General features: G+C 43.9%; 1 pseudogene; it reads left to right on the forward strand.

The window, feature by feature from the left end:
* LOC116879801 overlaps positions 1-10,987 on the forward strand; it is a 38,336-nt pseudogene extending 27,349 nt beyond the window's left edge.
* The last annotated feature ends 3,724 nt before the right edge of the window (positions 10,988-14,711 follow it).

Here is a 14,711-nt window from a genome sequence, read left to right on the forward strand (position 1 = left end):
TACCAAGCTCCCCATCCCCCTTCCCAATACACACCAAAGAAGAACAGAATGGCTGCCCATCACCAGCTCCGGAACATGTGTACTCCGAGCGGCAGACCCACAATTTGAATTTGAACCCGTGGCTCAAAGTTTTATGTCATTTTATTGATTCTTTCATGGCAGTTCTCAGAGTGGAATACAGAAAAGCGGAAGGTGCAGTGATAATGATTCTCCAATCACCTCCTTGAAACCACTGTGGTCCCACGTCTCAGGTGATACTTCATTTGGGACATAAAACACAATTACCCATAGCATATCCTTTGTTAAAATGTATTTTCTTTCAGATTATTTTGGTGCACTAAAAATGCACTTAAACACGACTATGTACCTTGACAAAAACAAGATAGTATTTTACACAGTTTTAGAACTTGTATTATTATTATGAAGTAAAGGTCACACTTTGTTCAGATTTCCTTGGGCTTTTTTGTTTATGTTTGTTTGTTTGTTTGTTTGTTTGTTTAAGAGGAGAAGGAAGGGCAGAGGGAGAAGGAGAGAGAGAATCTCAAGCAGGCTCTAATCCAGCACAGAGCCCGACATGGGGCTCGATCTCACAACCCTGAGATCATGACCTGAACCAAAATCAACAGCCGGATGCTTAACCATCTGGGTTAAGCCACACAGGTGCTCCCCAATGTCCTTAGTCTTTAACCCGGTGTCTTTCCTACCTCAGCGTCCCATCCAGGACACCGCAGTGCATTTGGCCATCATGTCTACTTTGGGTTTCTCAGGACTATTTCTCGGAGACTGTCCTTAATTTTCATGACATTGTGCTTTTGAAGAGCACTGGCTGGGTATTCTGTATGATGTTTCCCATTGGGGTTTGTCTGATTGTTTTTTTCCTCATGACTAGACTGGGCTTCTGCTTCTTGGGAGGAAGCCCACAGAGGTCAATGGTCATGTTCGTCCCATCATGTCAAGGGTACACAAACCCTGGTTCTTTTTACTGGAGAATGATATTGGAAACCAAGACCTAGATGTTGGGTGTGCTCATGTCTGCTGGGGTGCTGTTGCCTCTAGGCCCTCCCCGTGGCATGTGTGTACACTACCCTCTGTGTACATACCTTTCCATATCCGTATCTACCTAGCTGTGTCTATATAAGCTGAACATGAGTTCATACTGACATTTCCAACATCATTGCCACATGGTTCATTTATTCTAGTCTCCCTATCACTTATCCAAACCTCCCTTTCCAACCGTGAGACCCTGCTCCCACCATCTGCCATCCATTTATTTACTTATCCAATCCCAGAGTACATGTGTGGTGCTTTCAGAGTCCTTATTCTGTCCCCTCATGAGATGCAATCCTGCCGACTAGAATATAGGGATTGTGAACGGGTCCTTGTGTTTAGACATAAGGGTCTCAAGTCACTCTTTCGTCATGGTCTGCATCTCCCCTGGGATTGTCCAATAGCCTCACAGATATTGTTAAGAATTTGTGTCCTTTGAGGTTTACTCTCTATGCTATAAAGTTCGATGGGTTTTGGCAAATACACAGTAACATGTACCCACTTCCACAGTATTACAGAGCATAGTCTCATTACCCCAAACAAACTCTGTGCCTCACCTGTTCAACGCTTTCTCCTCCCCAAACTATTGACAGCCTTTCCTCTGTTTTCTGTCTCTATAATTTTGCCTTTTCTGGGATGTCATATAAACTGAACCATACATCGTGTAGCCTTTTCAGACTATCTTTTTATACTTAGTAATATGCACTTAAGATTCGTTCATGTTGGGCACCTGGGTGGCTCAGTTGGTGAAATACCTGCCTTTGGATCGTGTCCTGATCCCAGGGTCCTGGGATCAAGTCCCCCATTGGGCTCCCTGCTCAGTGGGGAGTCTGCTTCTCCCTCTGCTCTCCCCCCACTCATGATATCTCTTTCATGCTCTCTCTCTCAAATAAAAAATAAATAAAATAAATAAAAAAGATTCATTCATATTGTTACACCCATTGTATTTTTATACCAAAACATGTATACATTGTTCTCAAATTATTATTTCCTTTACAAAACTTGGATAAGCAGAGTGTTTAATAAATGTCAGTAGAAGTCAAGGCCAAAGTGAAAGAAAGTAAGTTTACAAAGTTGGGCATGGAGGCAGTACGTGGTAACATCTATTATTTGCTAAAATAACTTTTATGTGACATTGTATATGGAATACAAATTGCATAACGTGCACCCCAAATTCTTATACACTCCTGAAGTCACATAGACATATATATGCTTTACTTCAAGAGAAGTTCTATTAGAAAAAAAACCTTAATCTAAAAAGAGATTCATTAAAAGGTGCTTATATGTTTTACAGTAGGGTTCTGCATTTTCCAGGAGGTTCTGAAGTATTTCTCATAAAATACTCAGATTTCTCTGACATTCCAGTCTACTCAATTTATTTAAAAACTCAGTTTACAAACTGAAGAGCACATATGTGTAACGTGTCCTTAATGGCACACAGTTTTCAGTCATTTGGCCGTCTCCACCCCACATGAGTTTCAGAAACCATCAGCCGAATCAAAGACCCCACGTCAGTTCCACTTCGACTTCCCCTGTTGGAGGAGAAGGGGAACGAGAAGATTGTGGTCCCGGTGAGGGAGTATTGGGATGATCTCCAGGGAAAAGGCCCATTTTCTCTTCCGTCAAGAAAATTTTATGAGAAGCCAGTTCCAAAGGGTGAGTGAGAAACGGCACATTTTCTCCTAATCATTTAACCATTAGAATTTTGAAACTCTGGCTGTGATGGCTCTCGTGGGGCTCAGTCCATTCATTCATCCATTCTCCACTCATTCATTCATTCACTGACTCCTTCATTCATTCATCATCTACCCACTAGACGACTGCCACGTGCAAGACACTGTGTTACACACTGGCTAAGTAGAGTGAAAAATTTTCCCTTTGTTTCACAAGTGATACAAAAATGTATCAGACATCCGCACTTCCATTGTCCTCCTTTGTCCATTCCAGATACTGCTAGTCAATCAGGCACTCTTTCCCGGGGAGTTCTGACATGGCCCCAGAATGTTTTCTGAATCAACGTTCCAAGGGTCATGACTCATCTGCTGGGGTCGGACGATGGGATAAAAAACTATTCACTGAACTTAAAGGATTAAATTATTCACGCCTCCCAAGCAACTTCCTCAATAGTAGCTTGCTTCACGTTAGGATGATAATGTCTTCTTTTGGCACATTGAGCACCTGTGGGCGCGGCCATGTTAGAAGCAGCTGGAATTGATAGAAGGGCCCTGGGCTGGAAGTCTGGCATCTGCTCTTGGCCATTCTGCTGTGCATTCTTAACACAACAGCCCAGAATTCTGCATTTTCCACATCAAAATTGTTCTAAATGATACGTCTCAGGTCAATCATGACTTTTACTCAGAAAATCTGCTCTCTTATGTTAAGGTAAGTCTACCTCCTATATGAGCCTCAGTCTTCTCATCTGAAAAATGGGAAATTTAAACAATTTTTCTGAAGACACTTCTAAACCCAGAGCCTATGGGATCTAGAAGTGCCCCTTACATCTTTTATCTGAAAAGAAAACAGCTGGTGTTGTTCAGAAAAAAAGAACAACAACACAACAACAACAACCCAAAAACCTGTCCTGAAATCTATATTTTCGACTGACCATGATGGCAACCTGGAGGATGTTGGGAAGTGGGGGAGGGCACCATTCACTAAATGCTTGCTGAGTGCCAGATGAAGCTTTAGGCACCGCATGCCCATTATCTCCCTAGACTCTCAGAACAGCCCTGGGAAGTATGTGTTTTTATCCTCATTTTCCAGATGAAGAAACTGAGGTTCAGGGAGATGAAGGGGGCAGGTCGAGGTCATAGAGCTGGTAGAAGTCAGCCTCTGTCCTGCCGTGTAGCCTCATTGCCATGGTCATTTCCTTTCTGCCCAAGAGCAGCCCTGAAGTAAACAACCTGAAGGGCAAGACATGTTTTCTTTTCTCGGGATGTAAGGCTGGAAATTGTGCTCCATTCTGGCCCTAAAGTTCTTGGGAAAAGAGGTTCATGTGGGGGTTGTTTTAAAGCCACGTGAACATCCTAGACAGTGTGGTGAGCAAGCTGGAGGTGTGTGCCCATCACCTGGAGGTTGTGGTGGGAGAGAGGACCAACAAGCTGATGGCGGAGAAAAGGAAGGTGGATAGGTTTCTGTCCACAAGGCTGTCTAGGTATCCCAGAGCCACGGGGTGGGGACGGAGTTTGCAAAGGACCCAGGAAAAAAATAGCGTCACTATCTAAGAGGCTCCACATAGAGAGAATATTTCTTTTGCTCCTTTAATAAGAGGAAGTCCGGTTCTTCTGAAATGGGTGAAGCATTTTGCAGGCAATTTGGTACACCCAAATTGTAAAAGGAGATGGGGCAAAGGCCCTTCAAAGGACTAGAGAAGGTCTTACGGAAAAGACGATGGCTGCAGCAACAGCCGAGCTACCACTAGATGGCGCTCTGGCAGCATGAGTCTGGTTAATTGCTGGCACCCCAGTATTTTGGATTGTACTCCAAAACCTTTCTTTGCACAATGCAATATGCGCCCATGACTTCAGATTAAAAACGCGCTTCATTTTTGGCTATAATCGCATGTGTACTCTCTCTAAACACTTGGCAGGAGCGTCTGCTGTTAAAATTCCAGCACCCTTCCTGTGTGTCTTGACAAAGAAGCAGAATCGGGATTTGAATGTGTTGATGTGAGATTGGTGGAGTAGGGCAAAAATATTGGTTTGTGGATCGGTGGCTGCTTCCTTTTCCTCCTGCATTTGCAGATTGACTCTTTACCATCAAACTCTATAGCCAATAGGGGAAAATGAGATGCCCTCTGGGAGAAAATCCTTATGGGAATGTCATTCCTGTAACCTGCTCTGCCCTCCTCCAATTTATACCCACCAAGGACAGTATCTCTTTGGAGAAAATGCAGGTGGAGAAATGGGAGTCAGAAGAATCCCTTTAGGTGATGGAATTTTTGTTCACCAAAAACCTAATCCACTGAAGCCAAAGGGTCTATAAGCTTGACTCTGCTGGGGTCTGTAGGAGACGAGATGAGTAAGAGAGTCTGTTCAAAGCCAGTCCCTAATCTCTGGTTTCAGCTTCGTTGGAGAACAGCGCACAGCCGGAAGGTCTGTGGAACCGGAACATGAGTCCGTGACAATCTTTTTCTCTGACATTGCTGGATTCACAAATCTGAGTTCTCTCAGCTCCCCTTGAAAGTTGTGACGCTCTTTAATGACCTGCACAATTTATTTGATGTCATCATTAAAACATATGACGTGTATGAGGTGAGACACTTGGCTCCTGGGTTGTGAGGGGACATGCTCTCCTTGTCGCTGACTCTGGGGCTGGAGTGAGGGTGGACGCCGCCCTCGCTGTCAGCCAGGGGAAGGCTCTATTTCAGGCTGGCAGTCTATCTCGGTGCATGGCAGAAACTCAATATTTTATTCCTGTTTGTTTTCTTGGGAAAGGGCTTAATTAATCACAGATGTATGTGCTTGTCAAGAATCACCAGTTGCTCCTTGTTTCCTTCATTTTATCTCGCAGTAAACACATTTCTAAAGAGGCATTGACCTTCTACTGATTAATTCCTCCAGCTCGCTCCTGATGTTTCCTTCGAATTCAGAGAGGCTCACATTTACCGTCCTTTAAAGGTTGTCTTTGGACCCTATGTGAGTCTCACTTCCGTTCCTGTGATCCTTACCAGTGTGGTTGAAGATGGGCTTCCAAGGGTAGGCTATCAGACTTGTGTCTAAAATGAGAAACAATGATCTGCCTCGTGCCACTCAGGGGATGTATGAATATGGTTACCCAGAGTTTAAAAAAAAATGTTCAGGGGAGGATAGCAAAAAATGAATAATTTGGATTCATTCAAGTGGTGGCAATGATGGCTGCTTTGGGTGTTTTCTGAGTTTTCTGATGGGGCCGGATCCCGAGGGCAGGTGCCCAAACTCACGCATGCCTGGGGCAACCACAGGTTTCCAGCTCTGACCATGGTTGCAGGGCTCTGCCTTTGGCCCTGGGACCAGGGAGATTTGGGGGACAGTGTGGTCATGTCCACAAGGACATATCCTTAATGGTTATCCCCCAATGTTCCCCACAGATATGCCTCTGTTCAAGGGTAAAAGCAAAGATGGTGAGGCTAATATCAAAGGGTAGCTCAGAAGGGTATCTTCTGGGATTTCCTCTTGGTGTTCTCTTCCTTGTTACGTTTTGCATGAGTTAATACTAAATCAGTGTCGGTTTCTAAAGGGTGTATGTACCCATGGTGGGGACAGGTAGCCTAGAAGCAATCAGACTTGTGTATGGGTTGATTTTGTATAATTTTGGGGTGACCAGTAGACAGAGGTGCTTTTCCTGCCCGGCTAAAGCCTGAAATCCCACCTTTACTGCATCATCTTTGGATTCTGCTAAAATGCATATGTATCTGGAAAGGGTGGTACCTTTCAAGTTTACACTAGTCATTTATTCTCTATTTTGAATGAGACATCTGAAAGGTGATTTTATTAGGATTTATCAGGGGAGAGAAAAGGACAAATCAGGCAGATAAATGCATTTGTACATAAGTAGAAGCATATATGTTGTGTCTAATGCATACCTATGTATAAATGTATCTAAGAGCCCTTGTATGGGGTGAAGCTCTCGTATGTACCTTCAGGTTGGGTAAGATGAAGTCCTCTTGATGGATGCATGTGATTCTTCAATATTTACCCCATTTGTGCATTGCTGCCTGTTTAACTGGTTTTGAACATGAATTGAGGAAATATAGTCCCCACTGCTCTCAGAGTTCAGAGGAGAAAGCAGTGAATGTGTGCATGAGGGCTTGGGGAAGGAAGGCTTTGTGGAAGAAGCAGGACAAGGGCAGAAACTCCTGGAAATGCTGGGACATGGAAGGAGTGGAGGCTCTTCAAAGTGGGGGGCCTCAGAGCAAGGCCACTTTGTTGCTTTATTTTCAGGTGGACATCACTGGAGAAGCGTACATGGTGGCTAGCAGACTTCCCATTCGCAATGGAATCCATCACGTGCATGAGATTGCCACGATGTCCCTGCACTTCCTCAGTGCCATCGTCTACTTCACGATTGGGCATGTGCCTGAGGAGCGGCTCAGGCTCCGGACTGGCATCCACACAGTAGACAGCCCTTGGCCTTAGGACCCATGGATGGCAGCAGGTGGTTCTGGATTCAAGTCCTAGGTCTGAGGTTTTTAGGACCCTGAAGTTGAATGGTAACATCTTAAAGGGAAACAAAATGTTGAATTGTCTCTGTAAATGTGTTTCCAGCTAGCCAGATTACTTGGGGACAGAGAAGACACCCAGAAACTCCAAGGTGTTGAACCAAAAGTTAGGAGGAGACCAAGAAGCAGGACAGTTAAATAGGGCTGTTATTTCCTGTGCCTCTTTGATCTGGTCTGTTTTGGGTCAAACTCATGGGCATGTGACCTGTGTGGAAGCAACCATCACTTGGTTTAACGCTCTTCTTAGTTTCTTAAGTATTAATGTATTTTCTTAAAAATTATTAATGTAATTATCACTATAATATTGTTATAATATTAATAATAATTATTAATTTTCTTAATTTCTTAATAGGTTTGGAATGAGGAGTTCCTTATTTTCATTTTAGACCAGGCCCTGTAAGCTATGTAGCTAGACCTGCTCCTACCTGTCCTCCGAGGCTTGACTAAAATAAAACCTGGCCCATAATCAGAACTAATTACTCCCACATTTGTGCCACAATTGCTTTGCTCACATCTCTGGTGCATGAATAACATCATCATTGATTTCTGTCTTAGCTTGGTTGTTATAACAAAATACTGTAGACTGGGTGGCTTAAACAACAGACGTTTATTTTCTCACAGTTCCAGAGGCAGGGAAGTCTGAGATCAGGGTTTCATTGTGGTCGGTTCCCATGATAACCCTCTTCCTACCTCACCAAAGGCTGGCTGCCTTCTTTTCATCACATAGCGAAGAAAGAGAGTTCTGGTGTCTCCTCTTGGTATAAGGGCACTAATCCTATCGTGAGTGCCCTATCCCCAGGACCTCATCTAAACCTAAGTATCTTCCAAAGGCCCTGCCTCCTAATACCGTCATCTTGAGAGTTCGGGCTTCTGCAAGTGAACGAGTGGGGCTCACCATCGTTCAGCTTATCGTAATTGATTATGTTGTTTTCCACTGAAGCCAAGGATTCTGTCGGTTGCCTCTTTGTAAACGCAAAGAAGTGCTGCCAATCTCTGCCTGAAGGGGGCGCTAAAATATTTGTTGAATTGCATTCACGGACTTCGTGTGCTGGCGCAGGCCAGCCCTTGGGAAATGCAGATGGCCTGTGCCCTTCTGCTCTCCTTCTTGCAGGTCCTGTGGGGCTGGTGTGGCGGGAATCACCATGCCCAGGTACCATCTGTTCCGGGACACCGTGAACATGGCCTCCAGAATGGAAAGCAGCGGTCTGCGTGGGTATCATGGACCGTACTTTGCAAACAAAATTGTCACTGTCCCCTCGCCCTCCCGCGTTTCACCGGAGGGTGTTTCAGCAGAGCCATTTTCATTTTGTCTACTGTTTTCCATTTGGAGGATAAGATCATTCTCCACTTCAGACAACATTGATCACAAACTTTGTAGACAGGGTTTTGCACAGTGCTTTCTGTGTAAACCACACGACTACTTCTTTCCAGGATTTTCAATTCTAAACAGTCAGGTACACCTATAAGGTCATTAAAAGGAAAAGCAGGAGTCAGCAAGCTTTTTCTGTTCACGGCCAGACAGTAAACATTTTAGGCTTCATGAGCCATAGTCTCTGTTACTTAACTACTGTTTTAGTGTTGAAAGCAGCCATTTATAATATGTGAGTGACAAGTGTGGCCATGTTCCAATAAAACTTTATTTGTGAGCACCAGCAGTGGGCTGGATTTGGCTGGTGGGTGGTAATTTGCCCATCACCGATGCAGAGTATAGTTTTGGTGATGCAGAATTAATCTGTGGGCAGGAACTCCAGGGGGATATCCTATTCTAGTGCTTTACAGTAATTTTATTGCATTAATTGTTGCTAGACAATATATGCTATTTATTGGCTGAGATGTTTATCAGCTAGAAAAAAATTACATAGGGGATTTAAGTTTCAAAATGTTTACGTTGACATCCTTTAGAATTTCTAAATTTTCCACAATATATAAAAACATACAAAATTTTTTTTTCTCTTGGGGCGCCTGGGTGGCTCAGTGGGTTAAAGCCTCTGCCTTCAGCTCAGGTCATGATCCCAGGGTCCTGGGATTGAGCCCTGCATTGGGCTCTCTGCTCAGCGGGGAGCCTGCTTCCCCCTCTCTCTCTGCCTGCCTCTCTGCCTACTTGTGATCTCTGTCTGTCAAATAAATAAATAAATAATCTTTAAAAGAAAAAAAAATTTTTTTTCTCCTGATTACTTCATTGTTTGAGTTAATCGGCCAAGTCTCAAACATGGATTGAAACCTCTCTTTAAACTTGTGAATCAAGATTTTTAAGGGTAAGTCTTGAAAATGGGACTGCTGATGGAGGTTCCAAGCCTGATTCTGGAGGCAGTGCTGGTTGTGACCCTCATTTTCAGTGATGTGTCCTGCCTCTGGGACCATCCCAGGAAGCCCGAGGAGCCCAGTGGACCTCCATCCATGGGGAGTACCAGCTTGCATACGGAGTTAGTTCTGTCTACTGTTTCTAAACTGAACATATTAAAGTTTGAGCAATATTGGTAGCGTTTGAAGAATATCTGGATGGTTGGGGGGGGTCTCAGAGAGGTTGTCTGTGGTTAACTTTAATGAGAGATGCTGGTAGCTCAAGAGTTCGAGCAGCGGAGGCTTCCCTCTCCACAGCAGCCCCTGCCCACTGGCCCCCAAGTCACAACCAAGTTAGTAACTAGGCAAGAACTGGTTTATGGCAGCTCTCCACCTTGGGGGTACCTCTTTTCTCCTAGCTGTAAATGGTCTCCTGGCTTCTACTTAAACACCCCAGTCTAGTCTTTCACAAGGCAACAGCAAGCACAAGGCCAGTAATTATAATGCCCATATTTCCTCTATGGAATACCTTCTCCTGGGTCTAAAGTGGTGGGGAGAGGAGAAAGAGGCCCATTGGCTTGGGGGCACGAGGATCTCATCTCAATTCATCTAAATTTCTTTTCCTTTCCTCTCTGCCTTCTTCTCCATCTAGCCCGTCTGAAACACACCGTGATGCATTCTCATCTTTCTGATAGCCATCGGCCTTTGGTGGGGCGGGGGAATGGATGTTCTCAAGAACATCTTGGAGATGGTCACGGAGGAAGTGGTGAGTGGTTACTATGATGTTAGGTGTTTGGGTGGGTATGGGGATTCATGGAAAGAAGTGAAAGAGAAGGGAATGGCATCAACTCCCCAGTGTGCTGAGCCTGGCCCTCGAGTACTATATCTCATCAACAGACTTCAGGTGAGGGAAAGATTTTTCTAGAAGCCATCAGTATAGACCTAGCTTTGAATTTTACTGGCTGTCTGATTTGGGGGCCTGTTTTTTTTCACTAGTAAAATGGGAATGGTGATAATATTACCTTCAAAGGGTAGATGTGGGGATTAAATGTGAACATGTGTATGAGGTGCTTCACTGGGTGCCCTACTGATCAGAAGAGCTCATAGATTTTATTATTATTTTTGAAAGATTTCCTTTTAGTGAAATTCAGCCTTGATGGGCCCTCACCCCCGAGGCCATGGCTAACTAGTCTTTGAAGCTTATCAGCAAAGCCCAAGGAAATCAACATTTCATCTGTAATGAGGCCTTTCCTTCCCTGAGGCTTCTCCTGCCTACTTGCACCTTGGCTAAGAAGAGCATTTTCAGTCAACAAGCAAGGGAGACCGAGTTGTCTGTTCAGAGGGTGCACTCCCTTCACGGGCAGCCTTTCCTCCTCTGTGACTTTCCTTTGCCTCCCACAGGGCAAAGGAGAACAAACAACTTTCTGGTTGAATCACTCTTCCAATCCCCGAATTTACTGAGGAAAAAGCTAAAGTCCTGGAGAGCTTCTGAGGTGTTTTCTTTAAAGGTGCTTGTGGGGTCCCATGAAAGTCTGAGGACGGTTGGGTTAGACACGTTAAATACCCCATTCAGGGGATGTAGATCTGGGGTATTGAGTTAATCTACCAGTAGGGGGAGCTATCTAGCGGGCCTCCTCTTCCTGCCCCAGAGCTCTGTGTGGTTGGGATGAACAAATAGGGTGAACTCATTTCTGGGGGACCAGGGCTGGGCTGTTGCTCCCAGACCTGCCAGTGAACTTGCCCTAGCTGCCAGATATTTCCGGCCCATTAGCTTGTGAATTTGCGGTGAATCCAATTTCATTCTGGAAGAGAGAAAAGCTGGAGAACAAAAACTGGGGCTGCGGGGGCTGCTGCCCCCCCCCCCTCGCCCCATGGCCTTTACCAGGTCCTGCTCCCTAACCTTTAGTTATCAGAAGGCATCTCAGGAATGTTTTCCGGGGATAAAGCGCTATGGAAGGTGTGAGCAGTCAAGCGGTCCAACAGGATCAGGCCGTTCCTGATCAGGTAGACAGGTTGGGGCAGCCCGTCTCTGGAAGGCCTGGTCCTGAGCTCTGACTTCCTGTGAGCACTGCAGTTGCCAAACAGAAATGTCCCACTCTCGATTTATTGCTTAATTTCTTTCCTATCCAAAGCAGAGGAACAAAGGTAGGCTTTGCTTTCAGTCAAGTTTAAGTGGAACATTTCATTGATATATGAAGTACTTAATTTTTTCCAACCTCCAGCAGATGAAGAGGAACCCATCCATTCTGCTATGAACATCTCCCCCTTCACACAGAGAATAGGGTGCTGACATGTCTGTCAGTGGTTCTTGTAGCAGACTGACTAAACCACTAAACCACTAATGCACTTTGCACTATTTCTTTTTTTTTTAATCCCTTGCGGCTCCTTACATCCCGATTATCTTCCTCATGGCGGCTCCTGAATATGGGAGAGCAGCTTGGACGATGTATGGTGTTTGAGACCCTTTCCTGGTGAACTTCCCAAGACTGAAGGAGTGAAAGCCAATGAGATCAAGGACGTTTTCTTTTTTTTTTACTTGACCTGTGACCCGCCTTTGTAGAGATATTTTTGAACTCTGTAGAGGAAAATAATTTTGTTGAGTTGAGAACCTTTAATATCAAATCTTACGGAAGGTTTGGTGGAATTCTTGCCTTTCTTCAGGAAGAGGGCCACTAAATAGGGGGCCGAGGGGTGCGCTTTATGGACAGCCCCGTCTCCGCGGAGCTACTGCATGTTTCCTTTCGCAGCAGTATTGTTCTGCCCAGACGTGGGCAACTCAACTCAAGGACTTTCACAGACTCCATTTTCTGTTGACATGATTCCATTTTTATTGTGGTAGTTCTCTGCTCTTCTCCATAGGCCTTTAGCACCAAGGCTTGACAGCGTTAGTCAAAAGGAGGCATTTACCTGAGAGGGACGGGCGCTTCTGCTGCCACCTCAGCATGGAGACAACGGGACAACACTTACCTTCTTATACTTCAGAACTTCTTCCCTTGTTTGGGAGTAGAGTGCCTGAATTCCAAACACTTTGTTCTCCCATGGAAGGGAACAGAACAACCTCTGCTCTGAGGCCTTTCAGAGAGATAGGCCATACCCTATCCATCCAGAGAGATATGCCATACCCTAACCATCCATCCATCCATCCATCCAACCATCCATCCATCGATCCATCCATCCACCCATCCATCCATATGACAGTTCATTAATTCAAAGAGCATTTACTGAGCACTTACACTGTGCCAGGTACCACACCACGGAAATGAGAATATGAAACGTTCCTTGATGTTTAGCTCTCAGATTAGTTGAAGAGAAGTAGCATACCAGTAGTACTGCAATATATTATAATATATTCGTGTGCACGAAAGTGCAGAGGTAACAAAGCAGCCCAACGTTGTTGCATCTAAAAGGCATTAGACAATGGTACACTGATGTAGGGACAGGATGGGATATAGTGATTGTCTATTATCATCCCATCTTTGTATCAGTATGGAGTGTGTGTGTTTGTTTCCTTTCAACTCTAGCTCACATGCTTATAGAAGTTAGGTAATAAAGACTTTGTTACCTCTGCCTTCTTCATTGGACATAATAAACATTTGGCATCCATACACACACAAACACATAAAACATACCCACATGTGTGCATACACGTCCATTCACATGTGTACATATATACACGTATATCTATCTACCTGCATATACACACAGAGAAATCTCTGTATCTAAATACATATCTATTGATTGATAGATCAATAGGTAGAGACTTAGATGGGTATGTATACTCAGGATACATGCATGTCTGTATATATTTTTTTTCTTTATAGTACTCAAGTTTTAAGAGAGGGAGTCTTTAAGGATCATAAGCAGGAATTTGATAAGATTAACTTCCTAAAATCTATGTCTGGTGTTTTTTCTATGTCAGCCAAGGATACCTAAGGGACTTATCTACTCTTTCCTTGTTCTCCAAACATGTTTTATGTTTAAGACTCATGAGAAGTTATAACAGAGATTATTTTGAGTGTTTTCTCTTAATTCCTTGATAGAGAAATTAGAAGACATGAAGGGGCTTTAGCTCACCTGAGGTTGAAACACATTTGATTGCTGGTGGCTGGTGTTAGGGTGTTAGAGATGGGGAGATCATACAGATGGAATTGTCTCCTTGTGTTGGAAAGCAAATGCTGGAAGTTTTGGAAAGTAAATATCGTGTAGAACAATGGAAGGTCTGTGGTATGTGTGTGAGTCGAAGAAGTTCTAGCTGTAGGAACCCGTGGGAGGGTAGAGGAATTGGCTATTAATATGATAGAGCAGCACCGTAAACTGTAATCACAGGTTATCTATTTTAAGGTATTTTATTTATCCTAAAGCACCAATTGGAGGTACGAGATCATTAAACAATATGATAAAATAAAGCAAAACTAATACAACATTGTTTTACTCTGACGGCCAAAGATTTGATAATCACTCTAAATAGGCAATTTAAGAGTTTTTGACTAGAACCAATAAAATGTCTTGTCCTTCCTTTTTATAAAAATTCTGAATTTATAAGAAGAAGAAATCCCAAACCGGCTGGAGCTCCAGCTTTGAGAACAGTTTAGATGCCGCTGAGTCATTTGAATCTAGTCTGTTGCTAAACAAACGTGTACTCCATGTTTCCAGAAATTTGGGAACTAGCTGGATTTCTGAGTTCCTCAGCACAGTTCTAAAAGACCCGCCCAACTACACATCTCAAAACTTCTCAAATACATTAGCCACAGAGAGACACACTGATGGGTTTTCAAAGTAAAAGCCCACTAATTAAGTCTGTACAGGACTAAGAAAAAAAGTGAGAGCTCTGGCTTTTCCTGTCCCATTCTAGCTTCTGGTGTTGACAGTGCATTCTTGGGACTTGCCCAGGGGTCTCTGAGGGTTGGCTCATCAGTTTTTATTTTGTTGGCCCTGTAAATCATTAACTTCCATGAATTCTTAATCCCTGGGCTGGGGCTGGCCTCAGGGTGTGGTGCCATGCAATGCCACTGACCATTTTTGCAGTCGTGTTTCTGATTTTTTTGGTAGGTTCCATTCTAATGATCATAAGTCAAGGAGGCAAAACCAGATAGCTACATGCTTGACTGTTAAAGACTAAATGAGGTCAGACCATTCCACACAGATGAAGATTTCTTAGATCAAATAGAAAAAAAAAATTGCGAGA

This window comes from Lontra canadensis, unplaced genomic scaffold (assembly GCF_010015895.1).
Source record: "Lontra canadensis isolate GAN:19392208 unplaced genomic scaffold, GSC_riverotter_1.0 scaffold3, whole genome shotgun sequence".
NCBI classification, from domain to species: domain Eukaryota; kingdom Metazoa; phylum Chordata; class Mammalia; order Carnivora; family Mustelidae; genus Lontra; species Lontra canadensis.